The sequence below is a fragment of the Papio anubis genome, chromosome 8 (assembly GCF_008728515.1).
Source record: "Papio anubis isolate 15944 chromosome 8, Panubis1.0, whole genome shotgun sequence".
NCBI lineage: Eukaryota > Metazoa > Chordata > Mammalia > Primates > Cercopithecidae > Papio > Papio anubis.
The window spans coordinates 37,921,454-37,943,881 of record NC_044983.1 but is presented as its reverse complement, the minus strand read 5'-3'; the positions used below and the strand labels follow the sequence as shown (position 1 = coordinate 37,943,881).

The 22,428-nt window shown below is 34.7% G+C and overlaps 1 long non-coding RNA gene across 1 annotated transcript in view; it reads right to left on the bottom strand.

Moving 5' to 3' along the window:
- The window catches only part of LOC101009104, a 54,020-nt gene that overhangs the window by 7,663 nt on the left and 23,929 nt on the right, over positions 1 to 22,428 (bottom strand). The window contains exons 2-3 of the long non-coding RNA XR_004185798.1: positions 21,648 to 21,784; positions 15,460 to 15,550 (exon numbers count right to left, since the gene is read on the bottom strand). This is a non-coding gene — a long non-coding RNA (uncharacterized LOC101009104). The remainder of the gene's footprint in view (positions 1 to 15,459; positions 15,551 to 21,647; positions 21,785 to 22,428) is intronic.

Below are 22,428 nucleotides of genomic sequence, written 5' to 3'. Positions count from 1 at the left end.
ATGAATGGCTATATATTTATTAAGAAAATAAATATGTGTTCTTAAAAATGCAAAGAGAGCGTATTTAAAATGTTCTCATGACCAAAATGATAAATATGTGAGATGTTGTACATGGTAAATATATGCAATTTTGTCTTTCAATTTAAAAACGATTTTTTAAAAATTCAAAAACTCCCTGAAAAGAAATTTACCAGCACAAAAGAATTACCTGGAAAATGTACTATTAGAAGCAATGATGTCAATTTTAAGTAATATCGAATATAGAATTAAATACTTCCCATGTGATTTTGTGAAGCTAGTATTACCGATACCTAAACAAGATAAAGACAGTACAATGAAGAAATAATGACAGATATAAACCTATATATATATACAAATATCCTCAACAAAGTATTAACAAGACAAATTTAGTAATGTACAATAAATAATAGACAATAAAAATAAATAAAAGCAATAATAAATAACAATATTATCCTTATAAAAACACTACTACTAATAAAATAATAGATTATAGGCAAGAAGAATTTATTTTAGATATTCAAGACTAGGTCAGTATCCAAAATTCATGTGGATATCCAAATCCATTATGTCAACAGACAAAAAGGCAAAATCATATGATCCTAGCCATTGAAACTAAATACATTCATAAAACCCAATGCTATGTATATGAAAACTATCTCAGAAACTAGGTATTGAGAGCAACTTCCTCAAACTCATAAGGTTATCTCCAAACAAAACAAAGCAAAATCCCTGCAGCTCGCATCAGACTTGATAGTGTAAGACTGAATTATTCCCCTCCTAAAATCAGTATTAAAGGTAGAATGTTAACTCACTTTAATTCATTTCTAGCCAATATTATAAGAAATAAAAGGGATTTATATTGAAAAAAACTCTGTTTTTAAAAATAGCATGATAGTCTACACAGAAATCTGAAGGCACTTACAAAAAAACTCAGAATTAAAAATGAATATATTATGTTGCAGAATCCAAGATCAACACACCCCAAAATGAATTGCATATCTGTATACTTACAGTGAACAAGTCAAAATTTAAACACCCCCCAAAAAACTCACATAATTTATAATTGCTCTAAAGAAAACAAAGTACTCAATAATGAAACAACAAAACATGTATAGTATCTTGTGAAAATCACAATATTTTGATGAAAGCAATCTAAGAAGACCTATATAAATGGAGTGATATGGTTTGGCTCTGTGTCCTCAACCAAATCTCATCTCTAATTGTAATTCCCATGTGTGGAGGGATGGACCTGGTAGGAGGTGATGGGATCATGGGGGCGGTTTCCCTCATGCTGTTCTCATGGTGGAGCTCTCATGAGATCTGGTTGCTTGATGAGTGTGTGGCTGTTTCCCCTTATCTCAATCTCTCTCTCTCTCTTTCTCTCTCTCTCTCTCTCTCTCCTGCCATCTTGAGAAGAAGGTGCCTGCTTCCCCTTCATATCCACCATGATTATAAGTTTCCTGAGACCTCCCAAGCCATGTGAAACTGTGAGTCAATTAATTCTCTTTTGTTGGTAAATTACCGAGTCTCAGGTAGTATCTTTATAGCAGTGTGATAACAGACTAATACAGGGAGATGCATGTGTCCATAGATTGGAAGATGCAATAATAGAAGACAGGCAAATTCTTCCAAAAATGATCTATAAGTTTAATATAATTTATATCAAAATCACAGCAAGATATTTTATAAACATAGATGAGCTTATTCTGCTAATTCTAAAATTCATATGAAAAGGAGAAATTCTAAAATGGCACAATGACTCTGAAGAAAAAGAATTATTTTACAATGTTAAAAATTATGACATAGCTATAATAAGCAGTGTGGTACTGCTGTACTGGTGGAGACAATGACACAAAGATCAAAAGATAAGAAGAGAGGATTAAGAAACACACCAACAGAAATCTGTCCAATGTTTGTGACAAAGATGAGAGAAGAAATTCAATGGATGAGTAATAGCTTTTTCAAAAACTGCTGCTGGAAAACTTGGACATCCATAAATAAAAAAAAATTACTGTTGTCTTAATATCTCCCATCTTTTATAAAAATAACTCAAAATATATAATGAAACTAAATGTAAAATAAATAACTTTATCTTTTAGAAATATCATTGCAAAAAATCTTTAGGACTTAGGACAGGCAGAGAGTTCAATATATTTGACACCAAAAGCATGATCGTAAAATGGAAAAAAAAATGCCCTATCAAAATAAAACTTAAAAAATAACTAATCTGAAAAAATAAATCACAGACTTGAAGAAAATATGTGTGAAGCAACATATTCTCAAAAAACTACTTGTATCTAGAAAATGTAAAATTTCTCAAAATGCAACATTAAAAAAACACAATCCAATTTTTAAAATGGACAAAATATATGAACAGACTTTTCACTGAAGAGAATATACAGATACCAAATAAACACAGTAAACATGTTTAACATCATTACATATTGAGGAAGCACAATTAAAACCACAATAGAGATTAATATACTCCTATTAGAATGTCTTAAAAAATAATGATGCTATCTAATATTAGTGAGAATGCCAAAAAATTGGGTCATTCATATATTATTGGTGGGAATGTCAAATGACACAGCCATTCTAGAAAATGGTTTGGCAGGTCCTTTGAAGTTTAAATAAATAGAAATGTTCTTGGGACCTCAGTTAATAATTAAGGTGAGGAAAGGATTCTTCAAATGTTGACTTTTGGGTGAAAATTAAGAGTACAGAAAAGTTTGGTTGACAGTATGATCTAGAGCTGCACTATCCAATATACTAGCCACTAGCCACAAATGGTTATATAAATTTAAATTAAAGTAAAGTACAGTTGAAATTTCAGTTCCTTGGTTGTACCATCCACAATCAGGCGTTCAATAGCCACATAGGACAGTAGAGATGTAGACCATTTCTTTGAGAGCAGAAAGCTCTATTGGAACATAGATCTAGAGACCAACCTAAAATCTATAACCCATCATCAGTACTTCCTCCTGGTGACAAACTGTCTTGCCTACAAGTTGGAGAATATCCAACATCACACTGACAATTATTCAGAGTATTGCAAACCTAAAACCAAAAGCAAATAAAATAAGAGCATTATATATACACAACATGAACATTTAATGAATTATTTGTGACAGTTAATGTAAATTATAATTTTATATTAAGTTATATATAATTAATTATATACAAATTAATATATAATTAATTATATACAATATAAATTTTCATTTATGAGTATTTTATAATTTATATTTATGATATAATTTATTATAACAATATAGTATAATTTATTATAAGTAGTTTTTATTTTCATGTGAAAAAATACTTTTTTAAATAAAAAGTAATACGATAAATATTCATGCAATACCTTTCTAAGCTTCATAAAGTTTTCCTCTTGTCTCTTGTAATTTTTTTTTCCTCGCTCTCTTGCCCAGGCTAGAGTGCAGAGGCACAATCTTGGCTCACAATAACCTCCGTCTCCTGGGTTCAAGCAATTCTCATGCCTCAGCCTCCCAAGTAGCTGAGATTACAAGCAGTGCCACCATGCCTGGCGAATTTTTGTATTTTTCGTAGAAACAGGGTTTCATCATGTTGGCCGGGCTGGTCTCGAACTCGTGACCTCAGGTGATTCACCCAACTCAGCCTCCCAAAGTGCTGGGATTACAGAAGTGAGCCAACACACCTGGGTTTGTCTCTTGTATTTTTAAATACAAGTAGATAACATTCTTGATACAAGTGAAATGGCTTATACTAGAAAGGCATAGAAATTATGAACCTAGAAACTGCTGGGATTGAAGTAAAAACGTATTCTGAATTGTGATAGGTTTAAGTAAAATAGCTGCAATCAGAGCCAGCTTTTATGAAAAGAAACAAGCAAACAAAAACAAAGGGCAAACGTGCTTTCGGATACATATATCAAAATTTATATGAAAGACTAAAAAATATTTTAAACATGATGTAGTGAATGAAAAAGAAAATGATCACTTCCATAGTTACCTGTATCCCTAGGTATTTTATTCTTTTTGTGGCAACTGTGAATGGGAGTTCACTTCTGATTTGACCCTCAGCTTGACTTATTTGTTGTTGTTGTATAGGAATGTTGGTAATTTTTCCTACTGATTTTGTATCCTGAGACTTTGCTGAAGTTGTTTATTATTTTAAGAAGCTTTTGGGCTGAGACTATGGGGTTTTCTAAATGGGATGTCCTCTACAAAAAGTGGTGGCGAGGCCTTGGTGGCTCAGAAAGCCTGTAATCCCAGCACTTGGGAGGCGAGGCAGCGGATCAAGGTCAGGAGATGAGACCATCCTGGCTAACGGTGGGGAAACTCCGTCTCTGCAAAGCCGCCGGAGCCAGGTGTCGGGTGCCTGTGGTCCCCAGCTACTTGGGGGCTGGGGCAGGGAGGAGATGGAGTAGGCCCGGGGTGAGGGCTTGCAGGTGACTGAGATCCGGCCACTGCACTCCAGCCTGAGCGTGACCAGACTCTGTCTCAAAAAAAAAAAAAAAGCCAAGCGGGGATAATTTGACTCTGAGTCTTCCTATTTAGTCTCTTTACTTCGTTCTCTTGCCTGGAATGCTGGCAAGAATCTTTTCAATTATACATTTAGTGTCCTGAATTTATATAAAATATGGATCAGAAATGACCATTTTTTGATGAACTTCCATATAACAAGAGATACACAAAATTTACAGACATTAGTAATACACATTCTGCAAGTGGAAATTAAGTTATAATGGAACTTTTATTATTATTATTATACTTTAAGTTCTAGGGTACATGTGCACAATGTACAGGTTTGTTACATATGTATACGTAGTACTTACCATGTTGGTGTGCTGCACCCGTTAACTCATCATTTACATTAGGTGTATCTCCTAATGCTATCCCTCCCCACTACCCCCACCCGTGACAGGTCTGGGTGTGTGATGTTCCCCACCCTGTGTCCAAGAGTGCTCTCACCCACCTATGAGGTGAGAACTTACATGCAGTGTTTGGTATTTTGTCCTTAGATAGTTTGCTGAGAATGATGGTTTCCGAAATTGGCATCCATGTCCTACAAAGGACATGAACTCATCCATCTTTGTGGCTGCATGAAGTATTCCATGGTGTATATGTACTTACATTTTCTTAATCAGTCTATCATTGATGGACATTTGGGTTGGTTCAAGTCTCTTTGCTATTGTGAATAGTGCCACAATGACTTATCACGTGTGTGTGGCGAGGCTGATGGCTCAAGCCTGAAATCCAGCACTTTGGGAGGCGAGGCGGGTGGATCGCCGAGTCAGTCGAGACCATCCCGAGGGCTAACATGAGTGAAACCCGTCTCTACTAAAAATACAAAAGAAACTAGCGAGGCGTGGAGTGGCGAGGCCTGTAGTCCCAGCTACTTTCGGGCTGAGGCAGGGGGAGGGAATGGGGCGTGTGAACGCAGGGGTAGGGCTTTGCGGTGAGGCGAGGTCGCTTCACTGCCTCCGGCCTGGGTGACACCCGGTAGCGGACTCCGGAGTCTCAAAAAAGAAATAAGGTGTTGCGTATTGATGTGCTTAGCAAAGCGTGATTTATAATCCTTTAGGTACATACCAATAATGGGATAAGCTGGGGCGAATAGTAGTTCTAGATCCTTGAGGAATAACCACACTATCTTCCACAATGGTTGAACTAGTTTACAAATCCTACCAACAGTGTAAAAGTATTCCTATTTCTCCACACCCTCCAGCGCGTTGTTTCCTGACTCTTTGATGATCACCATTCAACTGGTGTGAGGAACTGTTATCTCATTGTGGTTTTGATTTGCATTTCTCTGATGGCCAAAGTGATGATGAGCATTTTTATGTGTCTGGTGGCTGCATAAATGTCTTCTTCTTTTGAGAAGTGTCTGTCCACTTATCTTTTGCCCACTTTTGATGGGGTTGTTTTTTTCTTGTAAAGTTGTTTGGGTTCTTTGTAGATTCCTGGATATTAGTCAGATAGGTAGATGCAAAAACTTTTTCCCACTCTGTAGGTTGCCTGTTAATTCACTCTGGTGGTAGTTTTCTTTTGCTGTGCAGAAATGCTTTAGTTTAATTAGATCCAGCCAGATGGTGCGGCTTTTTGTTGTCATTGCTTTTTGGTGTTTTTTAGACATGAAGTCTCCTTGCCCATGCCTATGTTCTGAATGGTATTACCTAAAGTTTCTTCCAGTTTTATAGTTTTAAGTGCTATTTAAGTCCCTAATCCATCTTAGATTAAAACCCTATATAAAATTATAAGAGAATCAATTTCGGCTTTCTACTTAGCATGGCTAGCCAGTTTTCCCAGCACCATTTATTACATAAGAGAATCGCTTTCCCCGTTTCTTGTTTTTGTCAGCTTTGTCAAAGGAATCAGATGGTTTAATAGATGGTAATTGTATTATTTCTGAGGGGGCTCTGTTCTGTTCCATTTGATTCTGTATCTCTGTTTGGTTTACTAGTACCAGTATTTATGGTTACTCGTAGCCCTGTGAGTATAGTTTGAGTCAGGTAGCATGATGCCTCCAGCTTTGTTCTTTTTGGCTCCAGGATTGTCTTGTGATTCCAGGCTCTTTTTGATTCCATATGAACTTTAAAGTAGTTTTTTCCAATTCTGTGAAGAAAGTCATTGGTAGCTTGATGGGAATGGCATTGAATCTATAAATTGCCTTGGGCATTATGGACATGTTCACGATATTGATTCTTCCTATCCATGAGCATGGAATGTTCTTCCATTTTTTTGTGTCCTCTTTTATTTCATTGAGCAATGGTTTGTAGTTCTCCTTGAAGAGGTCCTTCACATCCCTTGTAAGTTGGATTCCTAGGTATTTTATTTTCTTTGAAGCAATTGTGAATGGGAGTTCACTTATGATTTGGCTCTCTGTTTGTCTGTCACTATTGTATAAGAATGCTTGTGATTTTTGCACACTGAGAACTTTCAATATTACATTGAATGTGAGTGATAAGGGAGGGCATCCTTGTCTTGTGACAGTTTTCAAGGGAATAATTCCAGATTTTTCCCATTTAGTATGATGTTGGTTGTGTGTTTGTTACAGATGGCTCTTATTATTATGAGGTATGTTCCTTCAATACCTAGTTTATTGAGTGTTTTTAACATGAATGGATGTTGAATTTTATCAAAAGTGTTTTTTGCATCTATTGAGATAATCATGTGTTTTTTGTTTTTAGCTCTGTTTATGTGATGAATCACATTTATTGATTCGTGTATGTTGAACCAGCCTTGCATCCAGACATAAAGCCTAGATGATCATGGTGGATAAGTTTTTTGATGTGCTGCTGGATTCAGTTTGCCAGTATTTTCTTGAGGATTTTTTCACTGATGAACATCAAGGAATCACAATTGTCAAGGAATACAATACCTAAGGAATACAATACCTAGGAATATACCTAGGGAGATGAAAGATCTCTACAAGGAGAATTACAAACCACTGCTCGAATAAATCAGAGATGATACAAACAAATGGAAAAACATTCCATGCTCATGAATTGGAAGAATCAATATTGTGAAAATGGCCATACTGCCCAAAGCAATTTCCAAATTCATTGTTATTCCTATTAAACTACCATTGAGACTCTTCACAGAACCAGAAAATAAAACTATTTTAAAATTTGTATGAAACCAAAAAAGAGCCCAACTATCCAAGGCAATCCTAAGCAAAAAGAACAAAGCTGGAGGCATCACACTACCTGAATTCAAACTATACCACAGAGCTACAGTAAGCAAAACAGCATGGTTCTGGTACAAAAACAGACACATAGACCAAGGGACAGCATAGAGAACTCAGAAATAAGACTGCACACATACAACTACACACCATGGAATACTATGAAGCCATTAAAAAAAAAAAAAACTATGCCATCTCCTTTGTGGGAACAAATGCCACATGTTCTCACTTATAAGTGGGAGCTAAATGATGAGAACACATGGACACATAGAGGGGAAAAATACACAGTGGGGCCTATCAAAGAGTGGAGGGTTGGAGGAGGGAGAGGATCAGGAAAAAATAATTAATGTGTACTAGGCTTAATACCTGGGGGATGAAATAGTCTATGTTAACAAACCCTGAAGACACGAGTTTACATATGTTAACAAACCTGCACATGCACCCCTGAACTTAAAAGGTGAAAAAAAAAATCAGTGGCAGAATTGGGAACACAGAAATAGGCTTATGAAAAAATTAAGTAAAAAAGTAAATTAAAATTAAATAATCAACAATAAGAAAAGAAACTCTAAGTAATAGGATGTATTAGTAATTTAGGAGGAAATTCTGATCCAAGACATGCAGATAGGCCACTTTTTTCTTATTTACTATATAAATATGAAATACCTGTATGACAGAAGACACTGGCCCCAAAGTGCAAGCCAAATGCATTCTGAAGAACCCAATTATCAGTTATCAAATAAATTCAAATTAACAATTGATTTAGCACATTTAGAATGTATTTAATACATTGATAAATTAGTCTGGCCAGAATGTATTGAAGTATATATTTCTGTATATGATAGGTCTCAAAAAAAAAAAAAGTCATGATATTTCTTGAATATAATAATACTTATGAATATTTAAGTGGTGCACATATTTGGATTATCACAAAACTAAAATGTTAAAGTAACCAACAACAACAAAAATTTTAAACGCAAAGTCAAGAGTTGAGCAACTGTATTTTGTACAAGAATTATATCCATAAGATATAAACACAACACATAAATTTGGATTTGATGACTTTTGTCCATTGTAGTAATAGAACCTGAAGTCGTATCAAAATGATATGTTATTACTTTGTAACTTTATAGAAAAATTAAGTAATTAAGTAAATTAAAATTAAATACTTTATAAAATATTAAATATATTTATAAAATATTGAATATCATATTTACTTATAGATACTTTGTAAAATATTGAATATCATATTTACTTATAGTCCTGTGTGTAAGAATAAGTAAAAGAAAGGCAGTTAATGTTATTTTTTAAATTCATTGACAAGCTTATCAGTTTGAAAAACTCTCTGTTGATTATCTCATCAATATGCCCCAAGCATATTCCTTTTCAGTTATCAAATGATTATACTTACATGTTTTTATCTCTCCTAGCTCATATACATGAGCTAGAATCAGTCTGATAAACTCTTCTCCTGTTTTATAAGTAATAAATTCAAAGGCACTTTGTATCACAACTAATAGTAAGCAAATTTGCCTAGCTGGAAATGCCTATTTACATGTAGTATACTGTTGACTTAATATATTACTATGTTAAATCTATGAGTGTTTTATTTATAATCTCTATTACAACCAATATTAAGCAAATTTGCCTAGCTGGAAATGCCTATTTACATGTAGTATACTGTTGACTTAATATATTACTATGTTAAATCTATGAGTGTTTCATTTATAATCTCTATTCCAATTAATAAGAAAGATATATGTATATTGATATCGACAAATAAGAAATAAAGAAGAACTGTCTAAAGTCATATAGGTATAAATATAGATGTGGAAATATGTTAAACAAAATGCATTTATCTTCTTATATAGGTATGGATAGAGGTAAATATCAATATATGTTAAATTTAATTTTTACAAAGGACCCACATTTCATGAAAGTGAGGTAAAGAAGTCTCTACTTTCTTATGTCTCTGAAATCAATTGAACAATGTTGAACAGCCAATGGCATATTGAATTTTTAAATGGCAGAAAATAACTCCAATTTGAATTGACAGAGCTGGCAAACACAAAAGCCCTCTTTTTCCAATAAAACAGAATAAAGGATAATCAAAAAGAGGCAAAAGAAAGCAGAGAGATGTAAGAACCTCCTGGAATACCGAAATATACAGCAAGATCAACAATGGATAAAATGAAGTGGAAAAGCAACCATATCAAAGAAAATGGCAAAGAGGAGCCTCATTGATTAGCCTGGCAATGCTTTCAAGAGCTACAGCCTCAAGATTATAAGGAAAACTGAGGGAGAAGAGCTGAAAGGACAGGAAGGGGAGGGATGGCTAAGATGTGGACTTATCCACAGAAGTCTGTCCACGAAACCTACTTTGCTCTCAACATCGACTACTCGCTTCTGAATGCAGTTCACACAGCACTTTTATCCCAAAGATTTAGAAGGGTATTTTGTTTCCCAAAGCAACTAGACTGATAAGACTACAGAATTCGGGCTTCTAGAATGTTCTGTCCTCTGGAATAAGCGCTACCCATTTAAACCAGTGGTTAGTGTAGTATCATGTTTAGTGATCATGGCCTAAAATCAGCTTCCAAGACGAAGGCTGTCATTTGATAAACCCTAGTCACATAGAGAAAGCATGCAATTAGATTTTCAATATCTCTAATCATCAGAGAAATGCAAGTTGCAACCACATGAGACATCACATCAAACCTGTTAGATTAGCTATTATCAAAAGTATTAAAAATAACAAGTGTTAGTTAGGAGGTGGAGAAAAGGGGATGCTTATACATTGTTGGTGGCATTGTAAATTGATACAGCGATTTTGGAAAACCAGTACAGCGATTCCTCAAAAAACTAGAAAGAGAACTATCATATGATCCAGCAATCCCTCTGCTGTGTATTTATCTAAGCAAAATAAAATTAGTATGCTAAAGAGATATCTGACTCCCATGTTTATTGTAGTATTATTCACAATAGACAAGGTATGCAAACAACCTAAGTGTCCATCAACAGATGCATATATATTTTTTAATGTGATGTGTGTGTGTGTGTGTGTGTGTATACACATACAATGAAATACTATTCAAACTTAAAAATAACAGGAAATTCATTTTCAACAACACTGGCGAGCCTATATGACATTAAGTAAAATAGGCACAGAGCGACAAATATAATCTCACTCACATGTGCAATCTAAACATGTTAAACTCATGCAATAGAGACTAGAATGGTGGTTACAAGGAGTTAGGGAAGGAGTAAACAAAGAAAAGAAAAACATGTCAGTGAGTAAAAGCTAATTATGAGTTTGGATCTTTTATTGCACAACAAGGTGAGTATACTTAATTATAATATATTGTATATTTCAAAATACCTGAAAGGGGATTAAAATGTTCTCACAGTAAGGAAATTATAAATATTTGAAGTAATGAATATGATAATTATTAGACTCATTTGTTCGTTTCACAGTATATACTGTTTCAAAACATCATATTGTATACCATGCAAATACACAATTGTCATTTGTCAATTAAAAAGAAAATAAAACTGTAAAAAAAAGTATAGGAGTATAAAGGTGTAACTCAGGATCAGCCCATTGGAAGAGATGTGTTGGGCAAGGTATTTGATGGGGACGAAGTGGTACAGGCAGAGCTTCCATGCCCCTCTCCTGGCACGTCACCCTCCCAGCAAGTCGTTGTGTTCACCAACCCAGAAGCTGTCTCTGAATCTCTTTGTTCAGAAGTTTATTCATTTGCTTGTTTTTAGACATAGGGCCTCCCTATGCTGCCCAGGCTGGGGTGCAGTTGAGTATTCACAGGCACAATTCAAGCGCACTGGAGCTTCCCTCGAACCCCAGTGCTGAAGCAGTCCTCTTGCCTCAGCCTCTCAAGTAGCCAGGACTACAGGCATGAGCTACAGGCATGAGAGTCTTTATGGAGCTCAACCACCAGCTTCACCTCGTCCCTTTCCAAAAGTCATTGGGTGGGACTGAGAGTGTCAACCTTCTAATTACTTGGTCCTTCTGGTGACCAGCCCCATCCTGAGGCTATCTAGGGGCCCTACCCTAAGTTACTACGTTAGCATAAACTCAGATATTGATTGAAAAGGGCTCATTATGAATAACAAATGACAATCCTGTCACTCAGGAAATTCTGATAGTTTTAGGTGCTCTGCGCCAGGAACCAGGGACAAAGACCAAATGTCTTCTGAAGTATAGCACATATACACATCATTTGTGTGGTTTTTCTTTAATTAATTGATGATTAAATTAGCTGTGAATTATATATTTACCCTGTCATATTTATAGTAAACATTTTTGTCAGTTTATTTTATCAGTTTTGTCATCCTTTGAAAGGATGACATATTCCTTTATAACGTAGCCAGCACAAGAATGTATCTCTGTCATTACTTCATTATTTTTATGTGGTAACAACTTTTCCCATTCTAAGATAATTTTACTATTAATTTCCATTTTCCTCATTTTTCTTTTCCTAAAATATTGGATCTATATAAAAATTATGTAAAATGTGTGATAAGTTTGTACTTTTTCATCAGTCAACTAATTTTTCAATGGCACTGGTTCAAAAATCCTTCATCTATTATGTCTTTCAAAAGTAAGTAAAACTTAAATTCTATGTTTTACTGTTATGGGAGAGCCAAAATTTTAATAGGTATGTCATGATTTTGGAGAACGAATTCAGAGAGCAGGTCGATAAGCAAATAAATATTTTACTTTCATTATAACTAAACAATTTCTTGTCAATTACTAAATATTTGGGGGTCTTTTCTCTATTTCTTTAATGTTCTAATTATTCAGATTTTCTGATCTTTTTTGGAATGTTGTTTGATTTTATTTTTTGTTCTAGGTTTAGGCATATTATTTGAGATAAGATTCTTGCCTCACAGAGAGGCTTAGTTCTCAAATATGAGAAAAATTTAAATATCTATGGCAAAATTCAAAATAAAAAATGACAAGTAAATAAAGGCCTTTGACAAAATTCAACAGCCCTTCATGATAAAAATTCTCAATAAATTCGGTATTGATGGAACACATCTCAAAATAGTAACAGCTATTTATGACAAATTCACAGCCAATATCACATTGAATGGGCAAAAACTGGAAGCATTCCCCTTGAAAACTGGCACAAGACACGGTTGCCCTCTCTCACTACTCTTATTCAACATAGTGTTGGAAGTTCGGCCAGGGCAATCAGGCAAGAGAAAGAAATAAAGGGTATTCAATTAGGAAAAGAGGAAGTCAAATTGTCCCTGTTTGCAGATGACATGATTGTATATTTAGAAAACACCATTGTCTTAGCCCCAAATCACCTTAAGCTGATAAGTAACTTCAGCAAAGTCTCAGAATACAAAATCAATGTGCAAAAGTCACTAGCATACTTATACACCAATAACAGACAAACAGAGAGCCAAATCATGAATGAACTCCCAAATACCTAGGAATCCAACTTACAAGGGATGTGAAGGACCTCTTCAAGGAGAATTACAAACCACTGCTCAATGAAATAAAAGAGGACACAAACAAATGGAAGAACATTCCATGCTCATGGATAGGAAGAATCAATATCATGAAAATGGCCATACTGCCCAAGGCAATTTATAGATTCAGTGACATCCCCATCAAGCTACCAATGACTTTCTTCACAGAATTGAAAAAACCACTTGTAAAGTTCATATGAATCAAAAGAGCCCGCATTGCCAAGACAACTTAGGCCAAAGAACAAAGCCGGGAGGCACTGCTGCCATCTGACTCAAACTATACTACAGGGCTACAGTAACCACAACAGCATGGTACTAGTACCAAAACAGAGATATAGACTACAGGATATAGAACAGAGCCTTCAGAAATAATACCACACATCTACAACCATCTGATCTGACAAAGCTGACAAACAAGAAATGGGGAAAGGATTCCCATGTAATAAATGGTGCTGGGAAACTGGCTAGCCATAAGTAGAAAGCTGAAACTGATCCTTCCTTACACCTTATACAAAATTACCCAAGATGGATTAGGGACTTAAATGTTGTGGACCTTAAAAGCCATGGGAAAACCGGTGAGGAAGAAAAACCTTAGGCAATACCATTCAGGACATAGGCATGGGCAAGGACTTCACAGTTCAAACACCAAAAGCAATGGCAACAAAGCCAAAATTGACCAATGGGATCTAATTAAACTAAAGAGCTTGCACAGCAAAGAAACTAATGCCAGAGTGAACAGGGAACCCACAGAGGGGAAAAAGTTTGTATCTACTCATATCTGACTAATATCCGAATCTACAAAGAACCCAACAAATTTACAAGAAAAAAACAAACAACCCCATCAAAAGTGGCAAAAGATATGGACAGACACTTCTCAAAGAAGACATTTATGCAGCCAACAGACACATGAAAAATGCCCACCATCACCGGCCATCAGGAGAAATGCGGGTAAATCAAAACCATGTAATGAGATGGATACCATCTCACACCCAGTTAGAAATTTGGTGATCATTAAAAACGCAAGTCAGGAAAACAAATCGTAAGTGCTGGAGAGGGTGTAGGAGAAATAGTGGAATACTTACACTGTTGGTGGACCGGTAAACTAGTTCAACCATTGTGGAAATACAGTGTGGCGATTCCTCAGATCTAGAACTAGAAATACTTATCCGACCCACATCCCATTGTCAGTACCCAAAGGATTATAAATCACGCTGCCATAAAGACACATGCACGCATGTTTATTGTGCACTATTCACAATAGCAAAGACTTGGAACCAATCCAAATGTCCATCAACAGACTAGGAGTAAGAAAATGTGCACATAGCGCTAATTCATGGGAAATACCATGCAGCCATAAAAAAAAAGCGATAGGTGGAATCTGGAACAATGAGAAATACCTTGGACACAGGAAGGGAAAATCACACACCAGGGCCTGTTGTGTGTAGGGATAGTGGGGAGGGATAGCATTAGGAGATATGTACCCAATGTAAAATGTAAATGATGAGCCAATGGGCAGCATCAACATGGCACATGTATTAATAACAAACTCCGTACATAGTGCACATAAAATTTAAAACTTAAAGTATAATAATAAAAAAAACTACAATTAATAATAGAACATATCTAATTAAAAAAAAAATGACAGGTAGTAAAGTAAGAGTTCCTTTGACCAACAAGAATTCTGAAGTTGAATCTCAAGATCACGCAGTAATAAAAATTTATAACAGTAATACAACAGTAAAGATGACTCTCTCTCTCACACTGTTATGCATATGCACACACACACCACATAGTGTCAAGTAAAATTTTTATTTACCTTTCTGGACCACATAAGGTACCATTTTTTACATAGGAGTTATCCTTTTTGCTACCACTTGAATTTTGTAAAAATGCAGACACACATATACGGTTTCCAAGGTAAGAATATTGAACATCATAATCTTTATGTGATATTAAGTCTGCACTTTTCCAGTGACAAACTAGCCTTGCACAAAGGACATGTCTGGGAATATAAGGCAGAAAAAATTAACCATTTTTCACTTAGGGACAAAATATACTAGGTAAATAATAGCTCAAAATATAATGATAATTCAAAATGTTACTTAGATTACACCACCAAATATATTCAGAACCTATACCATTTTATAAACTGCAAAATATAAACTCACCTGTATATGCTAGTTTCATCTCTCATTTGTATTAAGTGACCCTCTGAAATATACACACACACATACCAACATTAGAAAAATGTATACATTTAAAAATACGTACTCAAAATTACAGGAACTAGTTTTACAGTTTTCAAAATCGACAGCATATAAATTCACTTCTTGTGAACACAGGTAAGGAGCACCCTGAGCAACTGAAAACATAAATAAAGAAGTTCCAATTATTCATTAAAAAATAATTAAAAGTTACAATGTAGTAAATTAATATGGAGATATCTAGATAGCAATAATGCCCATTCAGTGTCATCCACCACAACTTTTTGATGTAAGTACTGTCTATACACAAAGGAGAAACACCTGCTAAAAACTACCCACTTGGGAAGAAAGAGTAAAAGTGTTATTTTAGTGCAGATATAATTGAGAGATCAGTCATTTTCTCTCTTTTCTACTATTCTAATAGTGTTCTCCCTTTCTACCTGTCATCTGATATTTGACTAATGCTCTATTTTTTTTGCCCTGTTATTATTAAGTCTATTTTACCTCTTGATATAGTTCAAAGTTACTTTAAATTGCAATTTTATTTTTAAATTTGGATTTTAAAAAACAAAACTCTTTTACATGGTTATAGAATGGATTACTGACTTCAGAATAACTACAGTTTAAAAATGAACAATTACACGCACTGTCCATCCCTATCTTGGCATATTCCTCTAAGACAATAGGCAGTCTTATTGCATAGTTCATAATCAGCAGATTTCACATCAGGTACACAAAACTCAGATGTTTCATTGCAATATTCTGTCAAATCGCACAGATCTATGCTTTTCCTGCAAACATGTCCTCTTTTATGTATCTGTGAGACAAATGGAAACAAAATGTGTGTGTATATGTATGTGTATATATGTATATGTGTATATATGTGTGTATATATGTATATATATATCTGTATATATGTATATATGTGTGTATATATGTATATATATGTATATATACACACACATATATGAAGGGGTTAATAAAAAATGTCAAAAATTTCAAAAGGTACATTGTATTAGCATCTATCATTTCTATTATTTAACAACTTAGTGTTAAATTATGGATTTACTAAAAATTTATAGTGAAATAAATTGGAAAGGACCCAAATATCCATCTATTGATGAAGGGATAAATATATTGTAAATGTACATACAATAACATACTTTCAATCATAAAAAGAAATGGAGTATGGACACATATTACAAGGAGTATGGACACATATTGCAAAAACACTACGCTAAGTGAAGAAAGTCAGAGGCAAAAAGTCAAGTATTGCACAATTCTACTTACATGAAATATCCAGAATAGGGGACTCCATTGAGACAACACAGAGGGGCGGTTTCCAGGGTCTGAGGGGAAGGAAGAATGTGAGCAATTGCTCAACGGGTCAGGGGTTTCCTTTTGTGTTGACGAACATGTTTTGGAAGTAGATAGAGGTACAACATTGTGTGTGTCCTAAACGACGCTGAGTTGGCCACTTTAAAATGGTCAATTGTATGATTTGTGAGTTTCACCCCAATTTTTAAACAATTTTTAGTGAAAGCTCTCATAGTTAAAACGCATCCCATTTTCTTCAAAATATCTATTTTCTTCAAAATAACTAGAAAGTATTTATGCTTAATGAAAATAAAATGTCTGATAGACATCTTTTTCATTTTGCAGTTCAAGTAATTTTCTTTTCAGGATCTGTTCCACCTCCACTATAAGGGGGTTATAAATCGCATGAATCTGCTTCTGACACAGGGTGATAATCTGAACACTCATCCTCAGATACAATGACAGTACAGTGGTGGGAAATTCAGTTTCACACGATTGTTCATGTTTTCCTCCACTACCAAGTATTGAAATGAATGTTGGAAAGGAGAAGCTTTCTCTACTCTTCTGAAATATTGCACACTGTGGACTAGAAAAGCAGAGAGGTAAAATGACCTATTGCTATCATATATGAAAGCTTGTTAGAATTGTCAGCCACAATGCAAAGACGCCCAAGAGATGCATAGATCAAAACTCTTGTTACTGTTTGAAACAAAGATTCACTTAGCAGGAAGCTAGACCCATCTTCCACCTAATCTTCTACAGTGTTTTCCTTGTTTGGCCATTCATCATCAAGATAAACTGACCAATACATTACTAATATTATCTAGTACCAATCATATTTTTTAGACATTATAAAGAGGAATATCTTAATAATGATTACAAACATGTTAATCACTGTTATGTGTTAGCAAAGCAGCTGTTTCAACAAAGCAGCTGTTTGTTTTTGTCTTTGAATTTAAGGTTGCGTCTATTAGTAAGCAGGAAATGTATTTTTAAAAATTGCATCAAATCTTTAAATTTAATACAAACTTTATTGAAACTGGTCTGTTAGTATACAGAGAAAAGAAAAACAGAAAGTTTTTTGTACTTATGGCCAATAGTAAAAGAGAGCAATAAAAACTTGCTGTCTTATATTTTGGGTTACTCAGAAGCCTACTTGAATTTTTCTCCTGGTTAGGCTGTAAATTTTCCAAACTTTGATGCTCTGCTTTTCTTTTAAATAAGTTTCAGCTTTAAGTCATTTCTCTTTTCTTGTGTATGAACATAGGCTGTTAGAAGCAGCCAAGCCAAACTTAAACACTGCTTCCTACAAATTTCTTCTGCCAGATATTATAAATCTTCACTCTTTAATTCAACTTCCACAGATCCCTAAGACATGAACAGAATGCAGCCAAGCTCTTTGATAAGGCACAAAATTTGTGACCATTGACCCAGGTCCCAATAAGTTCCTCATTTCCATCTGAGACCATCTCAGCCTGGACTTCATTGTCCATATCACTATCAGCATTTTCGCCACAAGCATTTAAGCAGTCTCTGAATAAAGCTGCAAACTTTCCCTCATCTTCCTGTAGTGTTTTGTAGTCCTCCAAACTCTTCCAGCCTTTACTTGTTACTCAATTCCAAAGTCACGTCAACATTTTCAGGTATCTTTATAGCAATACCTCACTTCTGGTACCAATTTTCTGTATTTGGCCATCTTGAATTGCTATAAAGAAATACCAGGCCGGGCACGGTGGCTCAAGCCACCGTGTAATCCCAGCACTTTGGGAGGCCGAGACGGGCGGATCACGAGGTCGGGAGATCGAGACCATCCTGGCTAACACGGTGAAACCCCGTCTCCACTAAGAAATACAAAAAAACACTAGCCGGGTGTGGTGGCGGGCACCTGTAGTCCCAGCTACTCGGGAGGCTGAGGCAGGAGAATGGCGTGAACCCAGGCAGCGGACCTTGCAGTGAGCCGAGATCGCGCCACTGCACTCCAGCCTGGGCGACAAAGCGAGACTCTGTCTCAAAAAAAAAAAAAAAAAAAAAAAGAAATACCTGAGATTGGGTAACTCATAAGAAAATAGGTTTAGTCGGCTCATGGTTCTGCAGGCAGTACAAGAAGCATAGCAGTATCTGTTTCTAGGGAGACTTCAGGATGCTTCCAGTTATGGCGGAAGGCAAAGGGGAAGCAGTCACATCACATGGTGAAAGAAGGAGCAAGAGAGCAAGGGGTGAGGTGCTACATACTTTTAAATGATGAGATCTCATGAGAACACACTCCCTCGTGTTAGAACTGTACCAAGGAGCATAGCGCTACACCATTCGTGAAAAATATGCCCCCATGATACAATTACCTCCCACAAGGCTCCACCTCCAACACTGGGGGATTACATTTCAATATGAGATTTGGGTTGGGACACAGGAGCAAGCTATGTCAATATTTTAATATATAGATCTTACATAGATTTGAATTCTCCTACATAGGCACAACAGACCCTTCAAAATCAGAAAGTAATGGTGTGTTACAAACATTTATATACATTACAATATTGACATTTTGTAGCAAAATGATGCAGTTCAGAATCAAACATCACATTTAGTTCTCACATCTCCTTAGCTTACATTCGTAAGAGTTTTTTTGGATTGGTTTTCATGATTTTGATAAGTTTGATGATTACAGGCCAATTTTGGGGTAGAAATTACCCTAATTTAGGTTTATAATTATATATTCTTATGATTAGATTGAGGTTATGCATCTTCACAATATTATTATAGCGGTGTTGCTTTGTTTCATTGCAATACAAAAAGTTGTTAACAATCTCAATTTGTTATATTACTGAGAAAAGTCACTTTGATCAGTTGATTAAGGTGTCCATGCCAGTATTCCTGGAAAATTACTTTTTTTTCCTTTGTCTGTTGATAATTCCTTGGAGAGAAACCCTTTGGTTTTATGTAAACAATCCATTTCTAATTATATTTTAAATACATTAATGTATTTATATCAATTTGGAATCATGTTTTCATATTTTACTTAATGGGTTGTAATCCATTAGTACCATTATAATTTTTGACCTGCGAATTGTCCCAGGTTTGGCCAGTTGGAGCCCTTTCTAACTGGCCTTTGTGTTATCTCCATGATACTTTGTGAATCTCCTTATTTTTTATAGAAGGCATTCCAGGCTGATTTTTAATTTTCTCTGCCTGAGCCTTGGAATCAGTCATTTCTTCCAGATATTCATATTTCTTTTAGTGGAAAATAATATTGAAAAAGTGTGATCTGGATGAGACATTTGCTCATTTTTACCAGATTTTTTCTGCACAGAGACCAAGGCCATATCAGCATCTTAAGTAATGTTAATAGCTCTTTTCCTCTCACCCACAACTTGCAAAATCTCCACCAATTTTGGCTCCCATAATGCTATGAACTTACAAATAAACATTCTTCATGGGAACAAAATCTTTTTGAGGTTTTTATTAGTTCAAAATTTCTGAGTTCCCAGTCTGTATGATTTTGAGATTCCCATTGCGTTCCTTCTATTTCCTCCCACACCACTACTTATTAAATGCCGGTTTTATTTTGGCAGTTGATTGGCCCCACGTGCTGGTATTCTGTTTATTTCAGTTTTGGTGATCTTGCATATGCTTTTGTGTATGTGTCTGTGTGTCTCTATGTGTTTGTATGTATATACATATGTTTTTACAGTTTTTCCTTCTATTTCATAAGATAATTTGGAGACACAAAACTACCATCCTGATGTTTTTACCACTTGGCTCCCAACCCTTCCTTTATTTTTAAAACACATTCAACTCTAGGTAAAATTACACTTTAACATGGTTGTTGTCCTAATATTTTCTTCCTTTCTGATCCTTCAAATTAGTGATTTTCCCTCAATTTTTCAGCCTGTAAATATAAGCAATTTTCAAAGCTTTCTCTTAAGATACCTCTTTTAACTTCATAACTTATTTCTAAAAAATCTGTCTATGGTTTTAATTGTTACCCATATACTGATGGCTTGCGCATTTTATATCCCTTGTTCTCTGAGATCTGGAACTATATAACTCACTCTGCATTTGACAGCTCCAGTGGATTACTTAAAATACCCCAAATAAAATGTATATAAAATGTCATCAAGATTTACTCTCACTATTCTCATTTCCTAAATTAATGACCTCTTAAAGTATTTGTTAATAAGTTATAATATATGAAAACCTATGGATAACTCTTGTGCATCTCCCTTTATCTAAATTATTATAAGCCACTATAGATTATTATGGAAATTACCATCTCCAAAATATTATTGTTTTTTCCTCTGATTTATTTTACATTGATTTTATGAGTTTTTTTTATTACTCATACTGAATAAATTGATTAAAACATGTGTGTGTCTGTGTGTCTGTGTGTGTGTGTGTGTTTAAAATGAAATTCAAACCCCTGTATCATGATTGCATGATCAGGTGCTTTCCTACATTTCTTATATTAACTCCTGGATGTCTTCCCCGACTCAAAGTTATTCAGCCTGATGGTACTTCACTTTATTTTCACTATGTCTAGAATATTTCTATTTACAGTGCCAGCCTTCCCACTTTTTTTAAAAAAAATTTACTTACTGCAATCTCCTTATTGCAGATCTATTAAGCTTTCCAAGATTCTTGCTAGACAATAACCTTTTTACTTGCTAAGCTTGAAAAGTTTTTCAACAACAATAATCTTCAGTAAACCCAAATATGTGATCATCAACATCTGCTCTCTATATATACTGTAACGCTGAAGGCAAAACTATTAAACATGGTTTCTACAAAATCCCATAGTCAAACTTGTAAAGTCTTAAATAAGCACATATATATTTAATAACATCCTTATTCAAGTTACAGTGCAAGCAATCATACATCAAGGAACAATGCCTACATTTTCCAAGAGAAGACATATATTTGACAAAAAAAATAACACCTTACATTGCTTTGGAGTTCATTATGTATGTAGTTCCTGGACAGTTACAGTTGTAGATGTCATCATATGTCAATCCCAGATTAATTCCAAGCAACGGTGTCATAACAACTGAAAATCCCTCTAAAGTTATTGTCTTTGAATACTAAACAAAGAAACAAAGAAAAACATAATGATTGACTAAGTTATTTCTTTACCTCATTGATCTTGTCAAGCAATTCTGGCCATACTACCATATGAAAATACAAATTTAAGAAACTGGTATACCTAAGCTAATTACTTTCTTAGAAATAAAAGACAAAAATGTGTTACTTGTTTGAGTAGTAGCAGTTTTAATCCAAATAGTATTGTCATAATAAAGTAAGATTAATGCCACAATATGTTTTATGACATTTTAAATTAAATTCTAATAAACTTCAAAAACGTTTTGAAAAGTAGAAGCATATTTTTATGACTATATTAATTTTCAAGTGAACACTTGGAAAATATACACAGATTTTGAAGGTTTTTGGATTGTCAATAAGTTTTGACTTCAGGAACAGTTTATGATAGTCGAATTTTTTTTTTCTAAAAACATAGTAGTATATCTTGTGAGTAGCATTTATTTGGCCTAAAAAAGTAAAATGTTAGAGGGAACTATGTCAGTAAAACATAAATCCCCGGCAACCGACGGTTTTTCAATAGTTTTACCTTTTCTAAAATGTGACATAGTTGGAATAGTACAATATGTAGTCTTTTCAGATGACTTTACTTAACAGTAGCATTTAAACGTCTGTCATATCTTTTTGT